The sequence below is a fragment of the Mauremys mutica genome, chromosome 2 (genome assembly GCF_020497125.1).
Source record: "Mauremys mutica isolate MM-2020 ecotype Southern chromosome 2, ASM2049712v1, whole genome shotgun sequence".
In the NCBI taxonomy this organism is placed as follows: domain Eukaryota; kingdom Metazoa; phylum Chordata; order Testudines; family Geoemydidae; genus Mauremys; species Mauremys mutica.
In genome coordinates, this window is record NC_059073.1 from 293440074 (window position 1) to 293467371 (window position 27298).

The window sequence follows — 27298 nt, forward strand, 5'->3', positions numbered from 1 at the left end:
TCTAATTCTGCCCGGCCCCCCCCCCCCCCCCCGCAAGCAGGCCGCTGAAATAGTCATCCTAACAGATCTGTTATCTTAACTTTTAAGCTTGTCTTTATGCTAACACCCGTATTTGTGGCAGTGTCAAAAGGGGTTATAGTTGATATTTTATTATTTTCAATTAATTTATGTTTCCTTTCTGCTTGTGCCCCAGAGAGATGGGCTGGCATGTCTTCTAGAACTAAACATTGGAAGGCCCACGTACAAAAAGAAATTAACCCTGACTGACCAGTGGTGTATTGGAAAACTACTTTAGAGCTACGGTAAAATGCTAGAAGGGAAACAGGGACTGGTGGGTAGTAGGTATCTGAGTGAAACTATTCATTCTAAAGGTCTAAATTCTCTCACCCATCTGCCTCTGCAAAAGAGGGAGAAGACCACAAAACACTAACATCCTAACTTTTAAAGGGTCTGAGCATCTGCAGCTCCCACTGACTTCAACAGGAGATGAGGTTACTGTGCTCTTTTGAGACAGGACATAAGCAAATAGCACAGACTGATACAACCAAGTGCAAGGAAACTTCCCTGAAACTCTGGACAGCCAACAAGAACTGGGAGCGTGTCAAAGAAAGTCCACAGCAGAGCCATACTTCATTCGTGACCTTTGTGAACAAATGAGAAGCAGTGAGATTTTTGTATCATCAGCCTGATATAGGCATGTGAGAGAAAGAGTTAGAGAAGAAAAGACAGGGATGGGAAAGAGAGCCATAGTTGATTTTCCCTGCTGACACTCCGCCCTACGCTTCTAGGAAATACTATGGGAATATTATATCAGTGCACCCCAATGCTCAACAAGCAGCATGTATATTTGAACTTTTTGCTTTCTAAGCGCTTTACAGATGCTAATTGCCCCAAGATACAGTGTGACAACATAAGAAAATACCAGCTTTCAGAATGAATTTCCTTCCTTTGGGCAACTGTGTCACTCTTACTAACAACTTAGAGAGATGTGGCTAAAACTGCCCAAGTAAGAAACTGCTACTTTATCAGCTGAAAAACTACATCTGCATAAAGAGCCACATTAGTAAACTTTCCTTGAGTTGCAGCATGATGGACTCTGCCAAAGCAGCTTCATCAGGCGTACAAGAATAAACCCTTGCAGGGATTAGGGAATGAAAAGGTGGGGATTAATGGTCTTGGCTGGCCCTCAAAAAAAAAAAGCCACACGAAAAATGAGTTCATAGATAATATCTAAAGAAAGCCCCTTACAGAGTAAGTAAGTATCTAGCTGCACACATGCCTAAGAGCTTTGAAATGTGGTGCGCGCGGGGGGGGGGGGGGGGAGAAGAAGGAGAGAGAGAGAGAGAGAGGATGGATGACTGGTATGTAATCTCCAAATCATAAATGTTAACTCCTTTCTTTTCTTTTGGTAAAAGGCCCATCTTCTGCAAAGCCCTCTGTGTTTTAGCTGTTGAACACTGATTTACAAACTCTTCTATTTCAGCTCTTCAAAGAAGATCAGCAAAAAAGTCAGAACTGAAGACTGGCTTCCAAATTCTCATTTCCCTGGAAGTTTTCTGGACATTACACACTGCAGAAAGACAGCATCTAATAAGGAATTTATATCACTAATGACCTTTTTATGGCGGAAGACACTGGTTTTAACCTGGCAAGGGGCAGGAGACAGAGGAGAGGAGGGCAACAAAAGGGGGGGGGGGGCTTGTTTCTGAAGCCTCTAGCTGTTAATAAAGCACTCTATGCTACATATCAACTGCTAAGTCACACAAACCAAACAGGCAAGGCAAGCAGCTGTTCCCGTCAGCTGCTTTCCTTTAATAGTACATGTATCAAAAAGGAAAGCAGCTTCCATTAAACTAAAAACAAAGCCAGAGAATAATGCATTAGTCAAAAGCCATGTCTGTAAAGGAGTCACATCTTAATATATTACCGCACTTCCAGTTAAAGTTTCTGTTTTCAGTCAGCAACCATAAACCCCCATGCTTATTTTTATGCCTTGACCCGGAGAAGACGACTACTGGGTGCATGGGTATTTTGGAAAGGGGAAAGTTTGGTTACAAAACTTACTTTAGTCTTTTTCTGGCAACATTTTTGCTCAGCTGCCATTATACTAATGTTCTCAACTCCTCCCACTTTATCTCAAGTCTTGCAATATTTGGTGTTTCTCCTAAAGCCCCAGCTCCTTGAGTCATGAGATTACTTCAGAAGCTCAGCTTTCATTTATATAAATATAGTAAGTTTCTAGCTTCCTTGGTTGTGGAGAAGACTTGGATATATAAACACTACAGTCAAATTAAAAAACAAAGACAAAGAAACACGTCTCGTGGATTTCTAAGCGAATCATAATTTTTTGGGTGACCCAACAACTATTTTTGAACAGCGGGGGCTGGTAATACAGCGGACCAGATGCTTATAAACTAAGGAATTTACAGCATTTAATTTTTTTTTTTTTAAGTTAAAACCTTTTTCAGGGTGCAGAAACAATTCAAACCTGCCTGAAATGATCCAGCAGGAGTGAGTGGGATTGTTATTCTGTGCCTCTGATCTTTCATTTTAAAGAGGTATAATAAGGAAGTGGTAGCAATTACCCGCAAGGATTCTGCTGACAACCCTCAGATGGTCTGTTTGGTAGCCTCTCCTGTTCAACGTAGACTCAGATGGCTGTAGTTCAGGATCTATGGGATGTACTGGAACCTGGCTTTTCACCCTTCAGACAGGCCCCCTGCATTTTGCAGCAATACAGTAAGCCAGACAAGAAATTCTGCAGCATCTTCATTTAATGTTTTTAACTGATGATTTTCATAGACTTAAGTAGAAAAATAAAATCAGCATGGCTGCCAATGTTGTTTTGAAAAATTTCATTTTATGTTGCACCCACATTTTCAGATTTCAACGTGCTGCAGGTATTTGTAATGATAAACCGTAGAAATGGTCAGTGGGAAAGGCTGGATGTTTGGCAGCTGGGTAGAGGCAGTCAAGACTTTTGTCTATACACAAAAGTTGCATTGCTTTAACTATATCAGCATAAAGCACCATGCAGGTTGGGGTACCCAATCACCAGCCAGGGACAATCGGCCATGCCAAGTTCAGTTTGTAGTCCTTACCTCGGGTTTCTGTTTATTTAACACAGATTGTGGGGGCCCCTCTGGCCTCCACTAGCTTAATGGTCTGGCCCTTTCTCAGCGGAAAGGGAGGGTGGTCCACAGGGCTTGCCCCCCCACTAGCAGCCTTCTGTTACAGCCACAGGAGAGTGTACTCCCAGCCCTCCCCTGTCCCAGTCTCCGTCATGGAGCTGAGCCTGCCTTTATATCCCCTAGTAGGGAATCAGATCCAATCCCTAGATCTTGTCCAGATGAGTCAGATGATGCCCAGAATCTGCCTTTTGGTCTCCTCTCCAGAACAGGGCTGCCTGCTCCCTGGTCCTTAAAGGGGCAGAATGCCTTGTTACAAACCTTTATACAATATAACCGCATCTACACTGGGGATTGTATCAATATAACTTTCAGTAAAAAGCACACCCCTAGCCAAAACTGATACACATTACCAAAAAAAAAAAAAAAGTATCAGCTAGTGCAGAATGCAGTGACCTTTCTGCTAAGCAAAGTGATTTAGAGCAAGCACATTACACAACTGATTGGTGAAATGCAATAATTTCATCTGTTTCCAAGTGCTTATTCAATATGCTGGCTCCAACGTAAGGAGCCCTATGTGATTTCCAGCCTGGCTACCATAAAGACCACTTCTCTTTCTATGCAGTTTTGAGACAATGAAGACATACTTGCCAAGTGCCTAGTCAGGTACTCTTGGACTGGAGGCAGGGTATTTCCAGAGGATTTGCATCTGTAAAACTTGGTCCTTCTAGAGTCTGGGTCAGGACAGTTTTCTGATCTTCAGAGCATGGTCCAAGTAACATTTCTACAGAAGCTTCTCTGATTTTGGACTATCAATGTGTAACCACAGCTGATTTGGATGGCACAAAGAGGCAGGCTATTTGTACCATATATTGCAAGTAAATTAGTGTGTTTAATTTATGTCTTTCAACTTGATGCTGGGTGAATAATTAAATAAAAATTAGCTGTACTAGAAACACCCCATGCTGATGGCCGCTGCTGCTTGCATTGTTTGTCAAAGAAAACTATTTACATTTAGGCACAAATATCCTAATTTAAAAATGCAAAGAGACAGCTGGACCTATTTGTTCTTGTAAAAAGTGTTTAAAACCATGCAGCTTGCAACATTTCATGAGCTGTTGGGCACCTCTGGAGGCTGTAAGTAGAACTCAAGTCTCTCTCTAGTCACAACTGCTCTGAAAAACGTCTTCCCAAGGAAGCTGGGAATAAAACAAACACTCTCTTCATGACAAAAAAAAAAGGGGGTACCACCCTTCCACAACATTACTGCTTCAGCACAGATGAGAAGTGGGAGCAATGGTTTAGCTTTGGAGTCAGAGATGACGTAGAAATAGGAGTCCATTGGGGCACCCCGAAACTATCAAGGATTATACAGCTATCACCTAAAACTCCCACGGTATGTAAATCCTCTTCTCACATCAGCACCTATAGGTTGGAAAGAAAGCTTACCCATGTGCTCCCTTTCCAATATCAATATGTAAAACTAGGACCACAAGGCAAAGCAGACCAAATTTCTCCCCCAGCAAGGGGCTCTCTCACAAGTTAAGATTTACCTCAGCATCCACTGCTGTGTATTCCAGAGTCTGTGCCATATCCAGACCCACACCTGAGGTCACACAAGCAGGCATCTGTGCCAGTACTCACTGACACAGGCAACTCTGTTAGAGATTGAGGTACTGCCTCCTTTCATAACCCTGCTCAACTGTTCCTTGCATCACAAAAGGGCATTCTGGATGCACTTTCACCTTGAGAAAGCACTAAACTGAATACTAAGTAAACTGAAAGAAAACATGCCAGCTGTAAAACAGTCAAGGCCTTCTGTTCTAGCCTGGGACTTCTAGTTTAATCCCTCTGACCAGTAAGTAAAGACATCTAAATATAATAAACTATTGCATCTACTCGCCACCAGTATGCTGATTTAATTCTGCCTCTAGCAGGAGAATACGCTTGGAGTGGTCACATGACATTTATTCTTAAAGAGGATCCTGAGGATTTTCGCTTGAGCTAAATCCTGCCATGTGGCTGGCCAAATGCCACAAAGCCTTGGTAGAACTCATCAATTCTGAAAAGGGAGCAGCAATGTTAGGTGCTCTAGCCAGTTATGACAGAAAGTGGTGGGTCATGCAAGAAGTATAGAGAGAGCCTCCAGAAAACACTACTGCTCCCTCACAGTGCTAGTGCTGCACTAAGCTCATGGCAGCCTCTGGAACTACCTTGGCAGCCACTTGCTGCTACCCCACCTATTTGGTCAGTCAAAAGGCTGGGCTAGATGAAAGGCATATAAGAGGTGGGGGACAGAGAGAAAACACTGAATACCGGTACTTTAAAGTAACAATCTTATAGAACAGTTCCCATGCTGCACCTAGAAATCTGGAATCAGAACAGAACTCTGGCAGCACAGGCCTGCATTAAATTTTGAATTGTCTTGGCCTGTCAGGAGGAGTTAACTCATCAGTCTAGTATAGGTGTAACCCACACACCTCCTGGGTGTAGTGCTCTGTCCCATCTAGTGGCATGGAGACCACTTGGAGACAGAGTAATGAATCTGCTCTAAACCCTTAGCTAAGGGCCACTTGGATTTTAGCTCATACTGTAGCGGCTTGTGCACTTAGTTCCAGAGGTCCCAAGTTCGATCCCGCTCACCGACGACCTATTTTTGGTTGCTTTAGAGGTAAAATCTTGTACAGGTAAATTCCTGCCTTCTTGGAACAAGCCCAATATTAGACACTGTGTTACCATCCAATAGGAATAATATTAGATATACACAGCTACTAATTTAATTCTGTATAAAAATTTGCTCTAAGCTTGTGTCTCAGGGAAATATACTAAAAATCAGCAGACACACAGGAGAAGAATGAATAATTAACATGAAAAGAATCTGCACAGAGCACCACATCCAGAGGATGCATGCAGGTTTCAAGGGCATGCAAGTGGGAAAAGACAGTTACCTTTTCCATAACTGGTGTTCTTCGAGATGTGTTACTCACGTCCATTCCATATTAGGTGTGTGCGCTCGCCACATGCACCAGTGCCAGAAGTTTTTCCCTCAGCAGTATCCATAGGGGATCAGCTCTGGCACCCACTGGAGTGGCGCCCACATGGGGCAGTATAAGGGGCACCGCCGGCTCCCCCCTCCCCCACCCTCAGTTCCTTCTTGCCAGAAACTCCAACAGTGGGGAAGGAGGGCGGGTCATGGAATGGACATAAGCAACACATCTTGAAGAACACCAGTTACAGAAAAGGTAACTGTCTTTTCCGCTTCGAGTGCTTGCTCACGTCCATTCCACATTAGGTGACTGGCAAGCACACACCCCTAATATGGAATGGTCATGAGCAAGCACTTGAGGAACAGATATTTGTCTGCTGCATTTTGTCAAAGGCCTGGGAATCATTACCAGATGGTGTTGCCAGTCACTGGCTGTGGTCAGGTTGGAGCATGGGATTAGCCTGAAGGTCAAGAGATGGCACAGTTTTAGTTCAGAAAAATAATTCTTGAGACTAGTAGTTCCCTTGTGCTTGTAACCTGTAAGGCTTCTTAATGTAGCTAGTCTGATTTTTTTTCTTTCAAAACCAGTTAATGCTAAAGACCAGTTTCGACCTTCCATAATGCAGACAGGAAGCCAGCAGAGAGGAGGAAGGGAGTAACTGCTGCACTTCAACCACCATTGTATTTACATTTCCGTTCTCTCAACAACAAATAAATTTAATTGGGACCGAACATGAGGCACTACTTGGAAAACAAAGGTTGAGGTTTCTAGAGAGAAAGGGGTGCAAAAGTAGGTTTGAATTTCTTTGCAGTGTTATCAGGTGGGCATTTTGAGAGAATGATTCACTTCCTTGTAGAACTTAAAACTGCAATAGCTAGGGAGTTACTGAATCTCAATGGGCAGCCAAGGTATTGTGTGCTCATAGACACAAGCAGTTTCCTGCTGAAAGGAAAAGGATAAGGGACTGGACATATTATTTTATCCAGTACAATGCTAATTGGTTAAGTCATTTTTCTTAAAATAAAGGACTTACACCCATACTTTAGGAAGAGAGATGAACCATTCCTTCCCATATTCTATCAGATTATTTGGCACAGTATTTTGAATAAATATGTACTGTATCATGTACCATTAAAGCAAGCAATCTTAGTCCACTGTTAACTTTTTAATCATTTCCAAAAAACAAATTTCCACGTTACTTCCACCAACTTAGACTATTCAACAAGGTTTAAGAAATCCAGGTTAACTGGCACTAATAAGGAAAAGTGTTTACTTCTTGCATTTCCTCCCAGGTTGGGCAATGAAAATAAACTAGTCTATTTCTAATCAAAAGTGTTTGTTATTACTTAAAAGGTCTGCCATACCACCATATCACTTGACTACAAGTGCCACTGAGAAACATCAATATTTCACACTCCTAGAGGAAGCACAGAAGATGACCAAAAGACCAGTGTGCTTTATGTGTTTGCAAAGCCATAAAAGGAGCAAGTAGGGAGAATGTGTTGGCTTTGAACTGGTCATCCTGTCAAATTTTATTTGTTCTCTAAAGTTAGAGTCCCAGACATTATTTAAAGCCCTGCTTTTACTGGGAATGGCAATGGGAAATGATATACTAAGACAAAACTGACCAGCCTCCAATATTTAAGGTGCATAATAAGGGACTTCCTCCCCAACACCCTCTAACCCAGCTGCTGCCTCTAGCTCAGCTGCTCTTCCGAAAGAAGTTAACTTTACACATCCGGCTATTGGAACTACTCTAGAGCCAACGAGCGTGGGGTTAGACCTATCAGGATAAAGTGTTTCAGGAAATGCTTTTAGCTGCCGAACAAGCTCTTTGGGAAACACCTGCTTGATTTCAATGTCCTGAAAATTTAACAGCAAGTATCAAAAGGGGTGATGGCAAATATTGCCAACATCCTTTGAGCCAGTCTGCCTCAAGTCTACATTACATTTCTAGGTTGCTTTCTATACAAAGAAAAAGAAGGGGGGAGATTGAAAACCCTATGATCAGTAAGAGATGCAGGTTAAAGAAAGAAGTGTAAGACATTTTGCCCTGATTGTCAATGAAACCACCAAGAAAAATAGTAATATTCCAGGCTGACTCCTGACCAGCAAGAAAAATGCCCTGATAGGTACAAAGTTGCTTCAATCATTGCTAATCAGAAGTTCGAATGGGAAAAGCTGCAGTCCAGAGGGGGGTGTCAAGACTCCCACATGCTCTATTCTGAGTTGCTTATATTCCTAAATCCCTGCTTTAGAAAGGCAAGGCCCCACCTTCCACCACTGCTCTCCCTTTAACAACGTCCAGGGCCAGAAACACTGAAAGGGAAGCATGAACTGAATTCATCCATCATGACCTCCCATCCCCCTCCCAAGCATGATAAGCCAATGTATTTGGCTATTAGTCAAAAGAGCTTTTAAAGAAGAAAACAGCTTAGGGTGTCTTTCCCCTTTGTATTATGGCTCTCTGCCAAATAAATCAACTGGCTGTGTTCACAGTAGTGATTTAAATCAAAGATTTAAAATCACAGAGTTTAATCATGATTTAAATCAGTAAGCAGTAACTCTTGGTTTTTTTAATAATTGATTTTAATCTCGTTTTGTATTTGTACTATTTAGTTATTTTCCTCAAGAAAGGTTGATTCTCATTGGTAACCACCAAAACAACTAAACAGCCTTTACACACTAATTTTGGTGGTACTTTTTGCTAACCAAGAAGATATACAGTATCTATACATGTTATCTAAGCAGTTATATGAATAAATGTAAATTAAGCCACAGTCTTCATTTTTACTTGTTTTATTTATGTTAGAAAATGGAGCATTTCTTCTTTACTAGGGTTTTTTTTAATTTGTGCCACACTATTTGGATGGAAACTGAAATTCAATTAAAAATACACAATCGTTTTTTGTTTGTTTTTTTAATTAAATAAAATACTTTAAAATGTGCTGGATATATAAGAACAGTTTATCAAAACATGTTTTACATTTAAAACTAACTGATTTAGTTAATAAAAGCAAGTATTATCTGTAGTTAGTGAACTGAAATGTTTGTTTCTGGTGACCATGTGTTTTAAGATTTTAAAGAACTAGTAGATCTCATTCTCTCACCCCCTACTTTTTATTCATAGACTGTAAGAGGAAAACAAGTTTTCATGCTTTTTTTTTTAAACTCCCAATTAGTTTCGTAACTTTCAATTAACTAGTCACTGAAATGAAATAGCTGAATAAACTGAAATGAGGAATATATTCTTTCTATACATGCAGATGATGCTACTGCTGTTAAAAGCTGGTTTAGCACTTCAACAAACTCTAGTTCCAGGTGCTTAGCCAGTGACTTCTACTAGTTCAGTGGTTTGACTTTTTAAAAAAAAAACTTAACATGTGCTGCTTAATTTTTTTTTTAAATTAACTAAAATACGTAATTATAGTACATTTAAGCCTTACTATAGGTTGTCAAAATTTCAAAATTTAAACTTTAAATAGTTTTATTTTTACAAAATGAACATTTAATTTAAAAACCTGATTTTTTTAATCCACCTTGGCTGTGATACTCAATATTAGATAAAAGCCAGTTTTAGTGATATATCAGGTTATGAGTGGATGCTGGAAAGCTTTACTTGGTTTGACTGTGAATTAATCAGACACAAACCTTTCCAACCTCTACACTAGTAGCTGGTTAAGAGCCTCCAAGAAAGAGGTATTCAAGATAAAGCTTGTGCCACACCTACAGAAATGGAGACAATTTAAAGATGCAGTTGAAACAACTGAATTTCCAGGGGGTGGGCAGTTTTAACTAGTCATTCCAAGTACAGTGGTTTGCCATTAAAAATCCAACATCTACCATTTAGTACCTAATAGAATTATTTCCTGTTCTAATTCTATATACTGAAGTATCTCAGAGTCCTGTGGCATCTTATAGACTAACAGACGTATTGGAGCATGAGCTTTTGTGGGTAAATACCCACTTCGTCGGATGCATGTAGTAGAAATTTCCAGAGGCAGGTTCAACTAACCTCGTTATCTCTAGCCTGATTCTTGCTTGCATATTTATACCTGCCTCTGGAAATTTCCACTACATGCATCCGACGAAGTGGGTATTCACCCACGAAAGCTCATGCTCCAATACGTCTGTTAGTCTATAAGGTGCCACAGGACTCTGTGCTGCTTTTACAGATCCAGACTAACACAGCTATCCCTCTGATACTTGAAGTATCTCAGATATCATTGGGTGTTAACAGTAGGTAGGTATGGACTTTAATGGTGACATCTTATACTAATTTTGTATGTTTCATGATTTGTTTGGTATCTGTATCATTATGTGGGTGAAGACAGGAAGAAACATACTGCATTAGCTAAACACCTCCAATTCTGAGAAACAGCAGAGGCTTGAGAAAAATGGGTAACATTTTACAATATGAAAGTACTTAGCAATTAAATTAGCCATTGTCACATGTATACCCCTACATTACAGCCTATGCCCTTCTCAACACAAATAGGAGTCAATGGTTACAGAATTTGATTTATTCTTAATTATTTGCTAGTATATGCAAGCGCACAGGGTCTCATGGAACAGATATGCTCACCCCCTTAATTGGGGGAAGGGATAGCTCAGTGGTTTGAGCATTGGCCTGCTAAACCCAGGGTTGTGAGTTCAATCCTTGAGGGGGCCACCTAGGGATCTGGGGCAAAAATTGGTCCTGCTAGTGAAGGCAGGGGGCTGGACTCAATGACCTTTCAAGGTCCCTTCCAATTCTAGGAGATTGGTATATCTCCAATTATTATTTATTTATTTATTATCCCTTGGCTATGTGAGCCACTGCACCACAATGAAGCAGTTTGGCTATACAGCACCTTCTGTTATTCAAGAATAGCAAGTGTGGCATTTGAGGCTAGGGTAGTGACAAGCTCAAGGTTTGTTAATTACTTCGTCCAAACATGCTGTCAAGCTAAGTCAGACTCACCTCTTCCCTGCAAAAGAATCGTGTACAACTGGGTCACTCAAACTCTGCATCAGCAGAACAAACAGACGACACAACACGAGACCAGACAGGCTGGGGTAAAGGAGGAAAAAACTGATAGAAGGAACAGGGAAGAGGTCCCGCCTGCCAGACATTACATCCTTTGGGCCACATTTAGACTCTGCTACCTAAAACTGAGCAGATGCAGGTGCCAGAAGCAATAAATAAGCCTCAAGTCTGAGAACCTGAGCAAAACAAGGAAAACTGGTGGAAGAGAGAAGGATTTCATGTTGTTAAAATGCTTTCAGTGCATATTCATTCTGCAGAGACTTCCATGGGAGGGTCCCACACACAATGCCTAGCATTAGGACTTACAGATTCTGCCAGACTACACTCACTATTTCAGCCCCAGTCAGCTGAAGCAGCTGGACCTGCCTGTCCAGCTTTGCTGCTAAACTCCAGAGGGAACCTAAGCAGTCTCCACACACAATATTATGGCTACGTTTTTCCAGCTGAAGTTTCAGTATGTATGCACCAATGATTCTGCTTCAAAATTTTGTGGATGTCAAATATGTAATATATCTTTAATGAGAGATGATTCCATACCTTAAAAGCAGATGTTCCCTTTGTGTGTTCTTAACCTCCACAAACGGCTTATCTGTAAAATAAATGAGTACACAATTAAAAAGGAAGCTAAGGTTATAATCAAATACTTGACTGTCATGAGACTTTGATCTTTATCAGGGCTGGCCAGCCCAAATTTTAGTCCATGGCTTTGTACAAACTAATCCACTGGAAATTTTACATTGGATTAGTAACCCAGCCTTGAACCCTAACTGTAACAGTATAGGAAGCAAGTTATACTGTAGCCTCTAATAAAAGGCTAGATAGCACTGTTCAAGTCATTCATAAAAAAGCCAGAAGGAACCATTGAATGTGCACCTCATTTTTAGTCTGAATTTGTCTGGCTTCAACTTCCAAGACACTGGATTTTGGTATGGCTTTGTCTGGTAGACTGAAGAGTCCTCTGTTATCAAATCCCCGTTCCCCATGTAAGTACTTACAGACTGATCAAATCAGCCCTTAAACTTCTTTTTGTTAACCTAAATACATCAAGCTCTCTGAGTATCACTATAAAGCAGGTTTCCCATTCTTTAATCATTCTCATGGCTTCCTTCTGAATTCTTGCCAATTTATCAACATCTTTCTGGGAAGAATATTTCAGCAGCATCTGCACCAGTGTTATTACAGAGGCCATATAACCTTCTTACACCTACTCAATATTCCCATGTTTATACATCCAACGATCACATTAGCCCTTTTCCCTGCAACATTGCACCATCATCTTATGTTCAACTGATTATCCACCATAACCTCCAAGTATTTTCAGAGTCACTGCTTCACAAGGTAGAGTCCCTCTCAGCCAGTATGGATGTCCTGCATTCTTAGTTCCTAGATTTAGGACTTCACATTTGGCTGCACTGAAACATTGTTTGCTTGTGCTCAAATGATCCAAATAACTCTGGACCAGAGACCTGTCTTCTTCATTAACCACTTCCCCCTATCTTTGTGTCATCTACAAACTTGGTCACTAATGATTATGTTTTCTACCAGGTCACTGATTAAAATGATTAACAGCAGAGTGCCAAGAATCAATCTCTGCAGGACCCCTCCAGAAACACAGCCGCTCAATGACAATTCCCTGTTTACAGTTACATTTTGAGACTTGTCAGTAAGCCAGTTTTTAATCCATTTAACATGTGCTGTGCTGATTTTGTATCATTCTAGTTTCTTAATCAAAACGTCATACAGAACCAAGTCAAATGCCTTACAGAAGTCTATTACCTCAACACTATTACCTTTATCAACCAAGCTAGATCTCTGAAGAGATTACGTTAGTTTGACAAAATCTATTTTCCATAAACCCATGTCGATTGGCATTAATTATTACCCTCCTTTAATTCTTGACCAAGTCCTGTATCAGATGTTTTATTATTTTGCCAATTAATACATATGCACAAAATATAAATTAAATTGAAAGTGAACAAATTAAAAACTAAATAGCTGCAAGAGACATCACTAAAGGTAAACTGATACTAGAATCTTGTATCTTCTGGGTCACGCTTCATGACATTAGAACACAGCATCAGAGTCAAATAACAAAGGTTGCTAACATGGCATCCTGGTGCTTATGACCTATACCAGCCATTCACCAACAGGAGCAATGAAAGATCAGAACAGATAGCTCAGTGGTTTGAGCATTGGCCTGTTAAACCCAGGGTTGTGAGTTCAATCCTTGAGGGGGCCGTTTAGGGATGTGGGGCAAAAATATGTCTGGGGATTGGCCCTGCTTTGAGCAGGGGGTTGGACTAGATAATCTCCTAGGGTCCCTACCAACCCTGATATTCTATAAGTTAGTACAAAGGCACACAAGTAGCAGCACTGGCGCAACCATAAGAGAACTGAGTGGTAACATACTCAGGGAGAAGCATCAAGAAAAGTATCACCCTCATGGCTTGTGCACTCTACTAGCCAGTACATGCAGAATATTAACACTCGTTCTTCAGAGGGAAGGAGTCCTGCAAGACAGGCACCTGGAACTTGAGGAAAGAACAGAGGACTCACAGCAATGTAGTAGCTGACAGGAACCCTCATACATATAACACACTCACAAAATAGTATCACGATTCTCAGAAAAAAAATTTAGACTCGTAGGTCCTGGAATTATGCAAGTAAGTTAGAGTCTCCACTTTCACTTGAAAAAACAGTATATTTCTAGCCCTCATGATTGCAGAGAAGAGTTTGAATATGTGATCCAAATGTACTTTAAGATTCAAAAGTCAACATGTACGTAAAAAAAACAAACCAAAATTATGTTGTAAAGTTCCATGATTTTGGGGAACCTGATTATTTTTGAGGACTTGGGGCTGGCAATATTACAGTTATGAACTGATAAATTAGATTGACTAAAATCACTGGATTGTATCTTGGCCCCATTAGAGTCAATGGGAGCTTTGCCACTGACTTCAATGGAACCAAAATTTCACCCATTTTCTTTGAAAGAGATACATTTGCAGTAATTTCATGCTGTGAAAATAGCACTGAATGATAGTCTTCAATATACTTCAAATCATCCATCATATTGTGTTCCTTTGCTCTCAGCTGCCCCAAAAGCCCAAATTCTTCCACTGGGGGGGGGGGAGGGGAGAAGCATTAAAGCTATTTTGTTCTAAGCCAGAGGCTCCCAAACTGTGGCTGATAACTAGAGGTCCAGAGAGAGCTGTCTAGCCAAATGGTGCTGGTTCTCCTTGTTTCCAGCTTAAGCAAACATAAATAGATGTAAAGAAAGAAGATACAGAACAAAAGTAAACAGAGTGTGAGCAACACTTAGAAAAGAATGCCTCCCTTAACACATTAAAAAGAGATACATAAGAATGGCCATACTAGGTCAGACCAAAGGTCTATCTAGCCCAGTATCCTATCTTCCAACAGCGGCCAATGCCAGGTGCCCCAGAGGGAATGAACAGAACAGGGAATCATCAAGCGATCCATCCCCCGTTGCACATTCCCAGCTTCTGGCAAACAGAGGCTAGGGACACCATCCCTGCCCATCCCGGCTAATAGCCATTGATGGACCCATCCTCCATGAATTTATCTAGTTCTTTTTTGAACCCTGTTATAGTCTTGGCCTTCACAACATCCTCTGTCAAGGAGTTCCGCAGGTTGACTGTGTGATATGTGAAAAAATACTTCCTTTTATTTGCTTTAAACCTGCTGCCTATTAATTTCATTTGTTGGACCCTAGTTCTTGTGTTATGAGGAGTAACTAAAACTTCCTTATTTACTTTCTCCACACCAGTCATTTTATAGACCTCTATCATATCACCGCAGTCGTCTCATTTTCAAGCTGAAAAGTCCCAGTCTTATTAATCTCTCCTCATACAGAAGCCGTTCCATACCCCTAATCATTTTTGTTGTCCTTTTCTGAACGTTTTCCAAGTCCAATATATCTTTTTTGAGATGGGGCAACCACATCTGCACACAATATTCAAGATGTGGATGTGCCATGGATTTATACAGAGACAATATGATATTTTCTGTCTAAGTCCTTTCCCGGCATTATTTTTCTATGTAAACAATTTCTCAAGTTGCCAGATATGTAGGATCTTTAATGAGGAGGGAGGTGTCCATGTGACAATCTACACCATGAAAATATTTGAGACGTTTTAGGTAGTTTGATCACTACTCTGCATTATTTCATACCTCTGCACAGCATTTTTTCCACATGCTCACATGCAGAGCTCCAAGTCCTGTAAGTCCATGTTGTCACAACGGGTTGTGCAACCAGGTACGTGAGACACTTTGGATCTCTTATAGAATTGCATTTTTGGCATAACTGAGGAACAGCTGCACTCTGTCTGCAGCCACAATTGATCAATTGATGAAACGCCAGTGAGAGCTAAAGGACACTGAAATATTTGTGGCATGGTTTCTCTCAGGGCTTGGCTACACTTACAAATTTGCAGCGCTGCAGCAGGGTGTGAAAACACACCCTCTCCAGCGCTGCAAATTGCGGCGCTGCAAAGCGCCAGTGTGGTCAAAGCCCCAGCGCTGGGAGCGCGGCTCCCAGCGCTGTCCGTTATTCCCCACAGGGAGGTGGAGTACAGACAGCGCTGGGAGAGCTCTCTCCCAGCGCTGGCGCTTTAACTACACTTAACGCTTCAAAGCGCTGCTGCGGCCGTGTAAGTGTAGCCAAAGCCTCAGTCACTAATTGGTAAAGCTATTACCCAAAGGATTCTAAGACCTTTCACACGGCAGAACTCTTATTTTTATGTTAGTAATCCCTCAATTGAGACAACTAAACATGAACAATTGTTTATTTCTTTCCAGACAAGGAGGTAGGAATAAAAATGCATCACAAATTATGTCATTCCACCCCAAAGCTGAAGGACACTTTCCATAATTCCAACTTCATGGAGAGTAGAATTTGTTGTGGTGTTTTAGATAGCTGTTTCACTTTTATCAGACTTGCCAATGCCTAAGGGAAACCAATTTGAACCTATTTAGGAAAATATACTGAATGTTCTTTCAGAAGCTACAATTATTTCACAAAAAAGTTAAGATATTAACTGAACCAATAAATTCTAACTTGTGGTTCTCACAGAACCCCTGCACATAATGGGGCAGATCTTCAGCACAGCTTCACTGACTTCAATAAAGCTGCACCATTTTACAACAATTGAGGACACACCCTAGTATCACTATCTATCTATAGGGTCTGTGAAGGAGTGTACTAGCCCTTTAAGAGTCAGGCAAGCACTCACAGCCTGGGATAACCAAGGAGATTGCCTGCTGGACCTGGGACTTCCTTATTTAAGCAGAAAGAGGAAGTTGAGCAGGGGAGAGATATTAGAGACATCTAGCTGACAAATGGAGGTGATCTCTCTCCAGCAGGTTAGCCTGACTAGGCACAAAAACTTAAAAAATTAAAGTTTTAAAGTTTTTAAAAACTTAAAAAATTAAATTAAAGAACAACCCTTCTTAGCCTGGAGTATATAAATCCATGGTAACCCCACATGTTGAATACAGCATGCAGTTTTGGTATCCTCATCTCAAAAAATATAAATTAAAATTGGAAAAGATGCAGAGAAGAGCAATGAAAATGACTGGGGTATGGAACAGTTTCATATGAGGACTTTTCAGCTTAGACAAAAGATGTCTAAGTGGGGGGAGGGGAGATATATCAAAGGTCAATAAAATGATGAATGGGGTGGAGAAAGTGAATAGGGAAGAGTTATTTACCTCTTCACTTAACACAAGGACTAGGGGTTACCCAATTAAATTAATTGGCAGCAGGTTTAAAACATACATAAGTAAGTAAGTCTTCACACAACACAGTCAACCTGTGGAACTCTTTGCCAGGGGATGTTGTGAAGGCCAAAAGTGTAACAGGTTCAAAAAAGAACGAGATAAATTCATGGACAATAGGGCCATCAATGGCAATGCAATCCCACACTCTGGGTGTCCGTAAACCTCCAACTGCCAGAAGCTGGATGACAGGGAATGGACCACTCAAAATTTCCCTGTTCTGTTCATTCCCTCTGAAACATCTGGCACTGGCCACTATCAGAGACAGGATACTGGGCTAGATGGACCTTTAGTCTGACACAGTATGGCTGTTCTTATGACAGGAAAGGAGGACTGAATTAACACTCCAGCTTGGAGGAGAATTGTGAGCTGGAGCAGACAGAAGACTCCAAGGGAATAAAAAGACAACTCCTCCAGCCAGGTAGGGGTGAAATTTGGACTCTAAAGCCTTTATTTTTATTCAACAGTATAGGATAATAAACCAGCATAATATTGAAGAAGAAAGACTCTGGAATTCTTATGGAATCTGGGAAGGGAAACTGAGGATGACCTCAGCAGAGCCATACTAGCCCAGAAGAGGTTGTTCCAGGGCAGGCACACCCATTTACAGCATCCAAAACTTGCTAGGTGCTTTCCAGTCGAACAGTAAGATCTTATGACACACTTCTGACCTTGCCTTCCCTAGTATGAAGGCATAGCAACGTGTACATATAAGAAGAATTTTAAAACACTACAGCAGACGCTAATATCGGTGCCCTTTTGCTATGTTGCTCCAAAGCAGCTGTTGCTGTTATGGGGAGTGTCAATAATTCACAGTAGGGAAAGTGTTCCCGGGGAAATGTTGCTCATAAGCAGAGGTTGGTCTTACAAGGTGTTGCTGCAAACAAGTGTCTACTGTATAACAAATAAAAAGATACTACGCTGCATACACAATTCTCCCTTTGGGGGAGAGTATGAGAAAAACGAACCAAAAAACGCACTAGTCGTGTCATTTAAAGCACTACCAGAAGGCTCTCAGATACTGTGGTGATGACGGTAGGATAGGAACTTGGCCAAAATTTAGTGGATCTCTACCTGAGGGAATTTACAATCCTAGTCTTGCTAGATGGGGGTTTACGTTAATGGAAATGTGCCACATCTGTGGTAACAGTAATTAGTGGCATCATTCAAACAATGTTAAAAACTGCATTAATGTAAAACAGACCAAATGAGAATGAACGCCATCTCAGCTAATGCAAAGCTATAATAATACTGTACGGAGTGACATATATAGGGTAGATTTGGTAAACCAAGATACATTAAGAATAAATATATTACAGTCACAAAACTACATCCATATTTCAAACAATTATGTGTTAACAATTCATCTCTATATTAAAGCATGTTGCAAGACATTTTTCAGATCTTTAGTACTCAGGATGGCAATTGCTTCCATCACTTCTCATACCAAGTTTAGTTCTTTCTTGGAAGCAGTTGCCTTTATAGTCTGTTTAGAAAAAAACCTATGGTATGCCCAGGTGGTAGTGCTGCTGTTGTCCATGCCACCTACTAATGCAATATCCCACCACCTCTTGCTGAGTGGCTACCCAGAAAAACAGGCGAGTCAGGGTCAAAATAAGGATTCCCTACACCCCATCCCATGAAAGATCAGAACTAGTCATTTAAATTAGATGGCACCTATCCCCATGAGTTTAGTGTCTTTTAATGCTTGTACAGCTCCCAGTCCAATGGGTAGGGCCTTACTAAATTTATGGTTCATTTTGGTCAATTTCAGTCATAGGATTCTAAAAATTGTAAATTTCATTATTTCAGCTATTTAAGTATGAAATTTCATGGTGCTATAATTGTAGGGGTCATGACCCAAAAAGTTGGGGGGGGGTCACAAGGTTATTGTTGGGAGGGTTGTGGTACTGCTACCCTTACTTCTGCGCAGCTGCTGGTGGCGACGCTGCCTTGAGAGCTGGGCAGCTGGAGAACAGTGGCTGCTGGCCAGGAGCCCAGCTCTGAAAGCAGAGCCGCCGCCAGCAGCAGCACAGAAGTAAGGATGGCATGGTATGGTACTGCCACCCTTACTTCTGCGCTGCTGCCTGCAGAGCTAGACCCTCAGTCAGCAGCTGCCACTCTCCAGCCGCTCAGCTCTGAAGGCAGCAGAGTAGAAGTAAAAGTGGTATCGTATGGGAGTGTCACCCTTACTTCTGCACTGCTACTGACAGGGCTCTGCCTTCAGAGCTGGGCGCCCAGCCAATAGCTACCGCTCTCCAGTCACTCAGCTCTGAAGGCAGCACAGAAGTAAGGGTGGCAATACTGTGACCCCCCCCCCCAAAATAGCCTTATGACCCCCATGCAACTCCCTTTTGCGTCAGGGCCTCCAATCTGAGAAACACTGGTCTCCCCCCATGAAATCTGTAAAAGCACACAAGACCAGATTTCAGTCCTTGATGCGTTTTTCATGGCCGTGAATTTGGTAGGGTTCTAATTATGGTGTCAGTACAGATTTTTGTAAACCCTGACTCATCAAGCCACACAGAATGGTCATGAAACCCACTGCCTACACCTTAATGCTACCCACCATATTTCTTCACCCGAGGAGAAAGGCCTTCACCAAATGTAGTAGTAACTACATGTAGTCTGCAACAGTAACTTGAGAGACAGGAGAAACTGCTTCCACTTCAATAGCCACTATTCCTTACCAGAGCTCCTTGCCCATTCTTGAACTCAACAAGCTCTTAAATCAAGTGTTTATGCCAGAAATAGAGTGATGATGTTTTCTGCACAGGGACTATCTCCAAATGTATGACGCATTCTTGTGCAAATTCAATTTACTGTTCCACTCCTGTATGAGAAGACCTGGATGAAGCTGACAGTACATTAGACTCTAATGTAGAATCTAAGCCTTAGATAACGTCCCACGCGCTCCCTACCCTTTTCTGACTTAAATAGTGAGTCTGAGCTAGAGGCCAGATATCTCCTCCAATCAGCAGCTTTGTGGGAGGTGTCTACGGTGAGCTAGTGGCCACCAGCCCATACTCCCTGCTGGTACGGGTAACAGTGAGCTGATAGGAGGTGGCAGAGGTCTGAGGACTGCCTAGGGATCTGTGGACCTGCATTTGAGATTCACACTCCCTCACAAAGTGTTACTGAAATAAAGATTTTTCAAAAGCTAAAAAAAAAAAAAGTCTTGTATTAAATTCCAAACCTGAGCAGCCTTCTAGGGAAGCATTCAGGGACAAAAGTCGGCCTCACCTGGCAATTATTGTAAAGAATGCCTAGTGCTTCTTTTGCATGGCAAAAGAGATTTTTTGCTCAGAAATCAAAATCTTATGAGGTACAGTAGGACTTCCACTAGAGTGGAATCTGTACTAGTAACAGTTATCACTGAAGTCACACTATTCCAACTCAATCCAGAAATCAGCCCATAGAATTAAGAACCTCAAGTGGACCAATTTTCAATGTGTGGAAAAATTAGACAATATTCTTTGGCAATGTCCACGCTTCTTGCTTATAGAAGATAATGGCCTTTTTGTAGAGGTGGTCTAACCAAGCTGTTAGACACACACCAATAGACATAAAAAGGTAAACTTAGTTCATAAAACCAGGTAACATCAAAGAGTCAAGCACTTTTCCTCTTCCACTATTTCCCACCATTGTTACCATAGGTGCAATGTAGGGAAAGGCACCAATAGCCAAGGGCATTTTAACCAGCAGGGCTCAAGAGTGCCACCTTCTCAAGATAATCAGGTATACCAGAGAGATGTTTGTAGCAACCAAGTTTCAATAAGAAAGGATCTGAATAGAAAAACTGCCCCTCGAACGTGCTGGTAAAGAAGCAGCATCCCATACCAATCCCCTTTTGCAGCCATGGATGGCAGAGAATTTGATCCCATCTAGGAAAAATGAAGTCAAAAAATTGCAGGGAGGCTCATGACTACATCAATCAAGTTTTTATATAATGGAGGAAGAAAAGTTCTCCCAAGAAAAGCTTCCTGGATTCTGAAGAAGATTCCTGCTCAAAATGAAACTTAGTTCTGGATGTAGGCATTTGGTACCAGTATCTGAAGAGCTTGTCACTAATATTAGCTGAATGTGCCAAGTAATAGCAACCTGTTAAGCAACACTTGGTTCAGCGGTTACCTGAAAGAAGATCAAGGAGGCCTGTGGAAGGAGATAAGGTTAGTTATCCTGAGAAATTAAAGTAATTTTTTTTGGAAGAAGGAGAAGAGATGCCATCTTTGACTAACAGCGACAAAGTAGAGACACAAAGTAGGTGAGGTAATATCTTTTACTGGACCAACTTGTGTTGGTGAGAGAGACAAGCTTTTGAGCCACACAGAGCTCTTCTTCAGGACAGAAGTTGGTCCAATAAAAAGATACTACCTCACCCACCTTGTCGTTCCCAGGATATATGAGAGAGACAGCTACAACTACACTACACATAATAGTGAGACAGTAAGTCCAACATAACTAGCCAACACTGAACGGACACCAATATAGAATACAGAAGAAATACTGAGATTTCAAAACAGAAAGCCTTCTTACCCCTGTAAACAAACATTAATATAGAGGCATGTCAGCCAGCCTGTTGGTGTCCCAGATACCATACTACCTACTGGACACCAAAAACTCAGAGATTAACACAAAATTATTTTACTGACCAGACTGCCCTCCCTGTGGCTAGCCAACAGCAAAAATACCAAAGGAAGAAATTCAGTGGATACAAACATCTACAAGATCTCTATCAAGCATTCTTAAAACTACAATACCCACCTGCTGAAGTGAAAAAACAGATTGACAGAGCCAGAAGAGTACCCAGAAGTCACCTACTACAAGACAGGCCCAACAAAGAAAGTAACAGAACGCCACTAGCCGTCACCTTCAGCCCCCAACTAAAACCTCTCCAGCACATCAAAGATCTACAACCTATCCTGAAAGACGATCTCTCACTCTCTCAGATCTTGGAAGACAGACCAGTCCTTGCTTACAGACAGCCTCCCCCCCAAAAAAAAACTGAAGCAAATACTCACCAGCAACCATACCCCACACAATAAAAACATTAACCCAGTAACCTATCCCTGCAACAAAGTCTGATGCCAACTCTGTCCACATATCTATTCAAGTGACACCATCATAGGACCTAACCACCTCAGCCACACCATCAAGGGCTCGTTCACCTGCACATCTACCAATGTGATATATGCCATCATGTGCCAGCAATGCCCCTCTGCCATGTACATTGGCCAAACTGGACAGTCTCTACGCAAAAAAATAAATGGACACAAATCTGACATCAGGAATCGTAACATTTAAAAACCAGTAGGAGAACTCTTCAACCTCTCTAACCACTCAGTGACAGACTTAAAGGTGGCAATTTTGCAATAGGAAAGCTTCAAAAACAGACTCCAAAGAGAAACTGCTGAACTAGAATTAATTTGCAAAGTAGATACCATTAACTTTGGCTTGAATAGAGACTGGGAGTGGCTGGGTCAATACACAAATTGAATCTATTTCCCCATGTTAAGTATCCTCACACCTTCTTGTCAACTGTCTGGAATGGGCCATCTTGATTATCACTACAAAAGTTTTTTTCTCCTGCTGATAATAGCTCATCTTAATTAATTAGCCTCTTAGAGTTGGTATGGCAACTTACACATACAGAGAACATGAAAAGGTGGATGTTCCATTCTATGTATCAGATGGGTAGCCGTGTTAGTCTGGTTCTGTAGAAGCAGCAAAGAATCCTGTGGCACCTTATAGACTAACAGACGTTTTGCAGCATGAGCTTTCGTGGGTGAAAGCATCTTCTTGCATCTGAAGAAGTGGGTATTCACCCACGAAAGCTCATGCTGCAAAACGTCTGTTAGTCTATAAGGTGCCACAGGACTCTTTGCTGCTGTTCCATTCTATGCATCTGATGAAGTGGGATGTAGCCCATGAAAGCTTATGCTCAAATAAATGGGTTAGTCTCAAAGGTGACACAAGTACTCCTGTTCTTTTTTTAGTGGATACAGGGCTGATTAAGAAATTAACACCCAATCACATAGCCCGGGTTACTGTAATCTCAATTGCATTTGATCTGATCGTTTCACAATACAGCACACACTGCACAGTCTGAGCCAAATCCAGGACTTTAATTTTTAATAGCTAGCTGCTTCAGTTTATTCATTTATAGCTAAATTGAACAAATGACCATTTTGGTTACCATTAAGTAATCATTAGTGACTGGACCCAAACTAGAAAGCTCTCACCATTCAGTCCTCTTATGAATATCAAGAAGCTTTTCTTCACTATAGTCACTAGACAGGTATCAAGGAACATTTAGAAATATTAAAAGATTCCACACCAAAGAGGAAATTAAATCTTGCTGTGTAAATAGTGTCAAAATATATATCCCAATTTCCTGGGAACTGTACTACTTTCGCAGGGATCCATTTTTGACCCACTATTCTCCCCCCATACCCTATCTCTGAATGATCCTATCCACAAACAAGGCATTAACTACCATATTTATGTCACCAATGCACAAAACGGTATCTTGGTGGAATGATGATCAATGGGATACAGTAATACCCACAAAATATATAGGAATGACAGGATAGGTCATGCTGGGGGGGTGGGGAGTGGCACTAAAGAAAGCAAAGCATAGAGTCAAATATAGTACAAATCTTAAATGAACCAAACTGTACCACAGATAATCTATGGATAGAAATTTCATGCTTGAATAATAAGGATATAGCAATAGGGATATACTACCGACCACCTGACAAGGATGGTGATTATGAAATGCTCAGGGAGATTAGCGAGGCTATAAAAATAGAAAACACAATAATAATGGGGGATTTCAACTATTCCCCATGTTGACTGAGTGCATGTCACCTCAGGATGGGATGCAGGGATGAAGCTTCTTGACACCATAAATGACAGCTTCTTGGAGCAGCTAGTCCTGGAACCCACAAGAGGAGAGGCAATTCTTGATTTAGTCCTAAATGGAGCACAGGATCTGGTCCAAGAGGTGAATATAGCTGAACTGGTTGGTAATAGCGACCATAATATAATTAAATTTAACATCCCTGTGGGGGGGGAACACCAAAGAATCTCACCACAAGTAACATTTAACTTCAGAAAGGGGAACTACACAAAAATGAGGTTAAAAAATCCTAGTTAAACGTAAATTAAAAGGTACAGTCCCAGAAGTGAAATGCCTGCAAGCTGCATGGAAACTTAAAAAACACACCACAGGAGGCTCAAATTAAATATAAACCCCAAATTTAAAAACACCATAAGAGGACCAAAGGAGTGCCACCATGGCTATACAAAGTAAAAGAAGTAGTTAGAGGCAAAAAGGCATCCTTTAAAAATTGGAAGTTAAAGCCTACTGAGGAAAATAGGAGCACAAATTCTGGCAAATCAAGTGTAAAAGTATAATTAGGCAGGCCAAAAAAGAATTTGAAGAGCAACTAGCAAACAACTCCAAAACTGAACAGCAAAAAAAAAAGTAAGTACATCACTGTACAATCGAGGTGCTAAAGTAGTACTCAAGGAAGATAAGGCCATTGTAGAGAAATTAATGAATTATTTGCATCAGGTCTTCACAGCACAGGATGTAATGAAGATTCCCACACCTGAGCCATTCTTTCTAGATGAAAAATCTGAGGTACTGTCCCAGATTGAAGTGTCATTAGAGGACATTTTGGAACAAATTGATAAATTAAACAGTAATAAGTCACTAGGACCAGAGGTATTCACCCAAGAATTCTGAAGGAACTCAGATGTGAAATAGCAGAACTACTAACTGTGATACGTAACCTATCATTTAAATCAGATGACTGGAAGATTACTAATGTGAAGCCAATTTTTTTTTTTAAAAAAAAGGCTACAGAGACGATCCCAGCATGTACAAGACAGTAAGCCTAACCTCAATACCAGGAATATTGTTTAAAACTATAGTAAAGAACAGAATTATCAGACACATAGATGAACATGATTTGTTGGGTAAGAGTCAACATGGCTTTTGTAAAGGAAAATCTTGCCTCACCAATCTATTAGAATTCTTTGGGAGGGTAAACACACGTGGACAAAGGCGATACAGGGGATATAGTGTACTTGGACATCCAGAAACCCTCTGACAAGGTCCATCACCAAACGCTCTTAAGCAAACTAAGCAGCCATGGGATAAAAGGGAAGATCCTCTCATGGATCAGTAACTGGTTAAAAGATAGGAAACAAAGGGTAAGAATAAATGGACAGTTTTCAGAATGGAGAGAGGTAAATAGTGGTGTCCCCCAGGGGTCTGTACTGTTCAACATATCCATAAACGATCTGGCAAAAGGGGTAAACACTGAGGTGGCAAAATTTGCAGATGATACAAAAATTATTCAAGATAGTTAAGTCCAAAGCAGACTGCAAAGAGCGACAAAGGGATCTCACAAAACTTGGTGACTGGGCAACAAAATGGCAGATGAAAGTCAATGTTGATAAATGCAAAGTAATGCACATTGGAAAATATAATCTCAACTATACATATAAACTGATGGAGTCTAAATTAGCTGTTACAACTCAAGAAAGATCTTGGAGTCACTGTGGAAAGCTCTCTGAAAACATCCGCTCAATGTGCAGTGGCAGTCAAAAAAGCTAACAGAATGTTTAGAACCATTAGAAAAGAGAGACAACAGAAAATATCATAATGCCTCTATATAAATCCACAGTATGCCCACATCTTCTATACTCTGTATAGATCTGGTTGGCCCATCTCAAAAATAAATATCTTTAAGGCCCTACTTGCAATATTGCTGATCCCGCAATATTTCTCTTCCACCTCAATTTTGCTTTTAATTAGTTTACTTTGCAGAGAGTCTACAATTTTGCATACATTTTGCGGTTTGCAACACACACCTTTTTCCCTAATAGTACAGTAGAACCCCATTTATCCGAGCTGACAGTGGAGGGGCTCCCACTGTCAGCTCAGCAGGCAGCCAGGGCTCCCGTTGTCAGCCCCATGCATTAATGACCGTAATATAGTCACAGCAGAATGTCTGGATATCAAAAAAATTAGCAGGCATAACATAATACTTGAGTGTTTATATTCTTCTACCAAATTTTTCTTAAACAGGTCTTCTCTAGTTTTTCCAAATTACCAGAATTAATAAACGCCCATTATTACTTTTCCACGATTTTCCATGTCTTGTCGGCAACTCAGAAGCAATTATTCGACAATCATCCACCGATTCAAATAGGACTCTAGATATATTAGGATTGGAAAAGGTACAGAGAAGGGCAACAAAAATTATTAGGGGTATGGAATGGCTTCTGTATGAGGAGAGATTAAAAAGACTGAAAATTTTCAGCTTGGAAAAGAGACGACTAAGAGGGGATATGATAGAGGTCCATAAAATCTTGACTGGTGTGGAGAAAGTGAATAAGGAGATGTTCTTTACTCCTTCACATAACACAAGAACTAAGGGGTCACCATCTGAAATTAACTGGCAGCAAAAGGAACAAAAGGAAATACTTCTTCACATATCGCAGTCAACCTGTGGAACTCATTGCTAGGGGATGTTGTGAAGGCCAAACTATGACAGGGTTCAAAAAGTTATTGGATAAGTTCCTGGAGGATAGGTCCATCAATGGCTATTAGCCAAGATAGTCAGGGATGCAATCCCATGGTCTGAGTGTCCCTAGTGTACCTGAGTTTGCCAGAAGCTGGGAGTGGACAACAGGGGATGGATCACTCAAAAACTGCCTGTTCTGTTCATTCCTTCTGAAGCACCTACCATTGACTGCTGTCAGAGACAGGATACTGGGTCAGATGAACCATTGGTCTGACCAAGTATGGCCGTTTTTATGTCCTTAATCTACGTCTATTCTGGATCTCTTCCCTTCACCCAAACTAAAATCTCAGCATGCCTTTCTAACATGTCCTCAGGGCCACCCATCAGCTAAAACTTAATAGCCAAATCGGAGCTTCTGAAACTTTCCTCTGCTTCACAATGAAGAACACTGCCATCATCACTGTTACTGAAGCCCTTTGCTTCCTCTCTTCAACTTGGCCCTCTCTTGACTCTCACGTATACTCTTCTTTCAGCACAGAATCTCCAAATCCAACCTTTCCTCTGCCCAAATGGACTAATCTATGGTACAAGCCCTGATCATCCCATGCCTTAACTAATATAATCACCTCTCCAACTTCTATGAGTCCAACCTCACCCCCCTGAAATGCATTCAACATTAAGCTAAATTAATCTTCCTGACTTAGAATTGTGTCATTCCTATATCACTCCATCTACTGGCTCCCCTTCTCCCACCACGAACACAAACGTCTCATCCTTACTTTCAAAGGAAACTTAGTTTAGCTCCACTCTGTC

At 41.1% G+C, this 27298-nt stretch overlaps 1 protein-coding gene across 1 annotated transcript in view; it reads right to left on the reverse strand.

Annotated features, from left to right (window-relative positions):
• The window catches only part of MAP4 (microtubule associated protein 4), a 268981-nt gene that overhangs the window by 201032 nt on the left and 40651 nt on the right, over positions 1 to 27298 (reverse strand). Inside the window, exon 2 of the mRNA XM_045004160.1 lies at positions 11682 to 11733. The gene's annotated coding sequence lies outside the window, so the exon portion shown is untranslated. The remainder of the gene's footprint in view (positions 1 to 11681; positions 11734 to 27298) is intronic.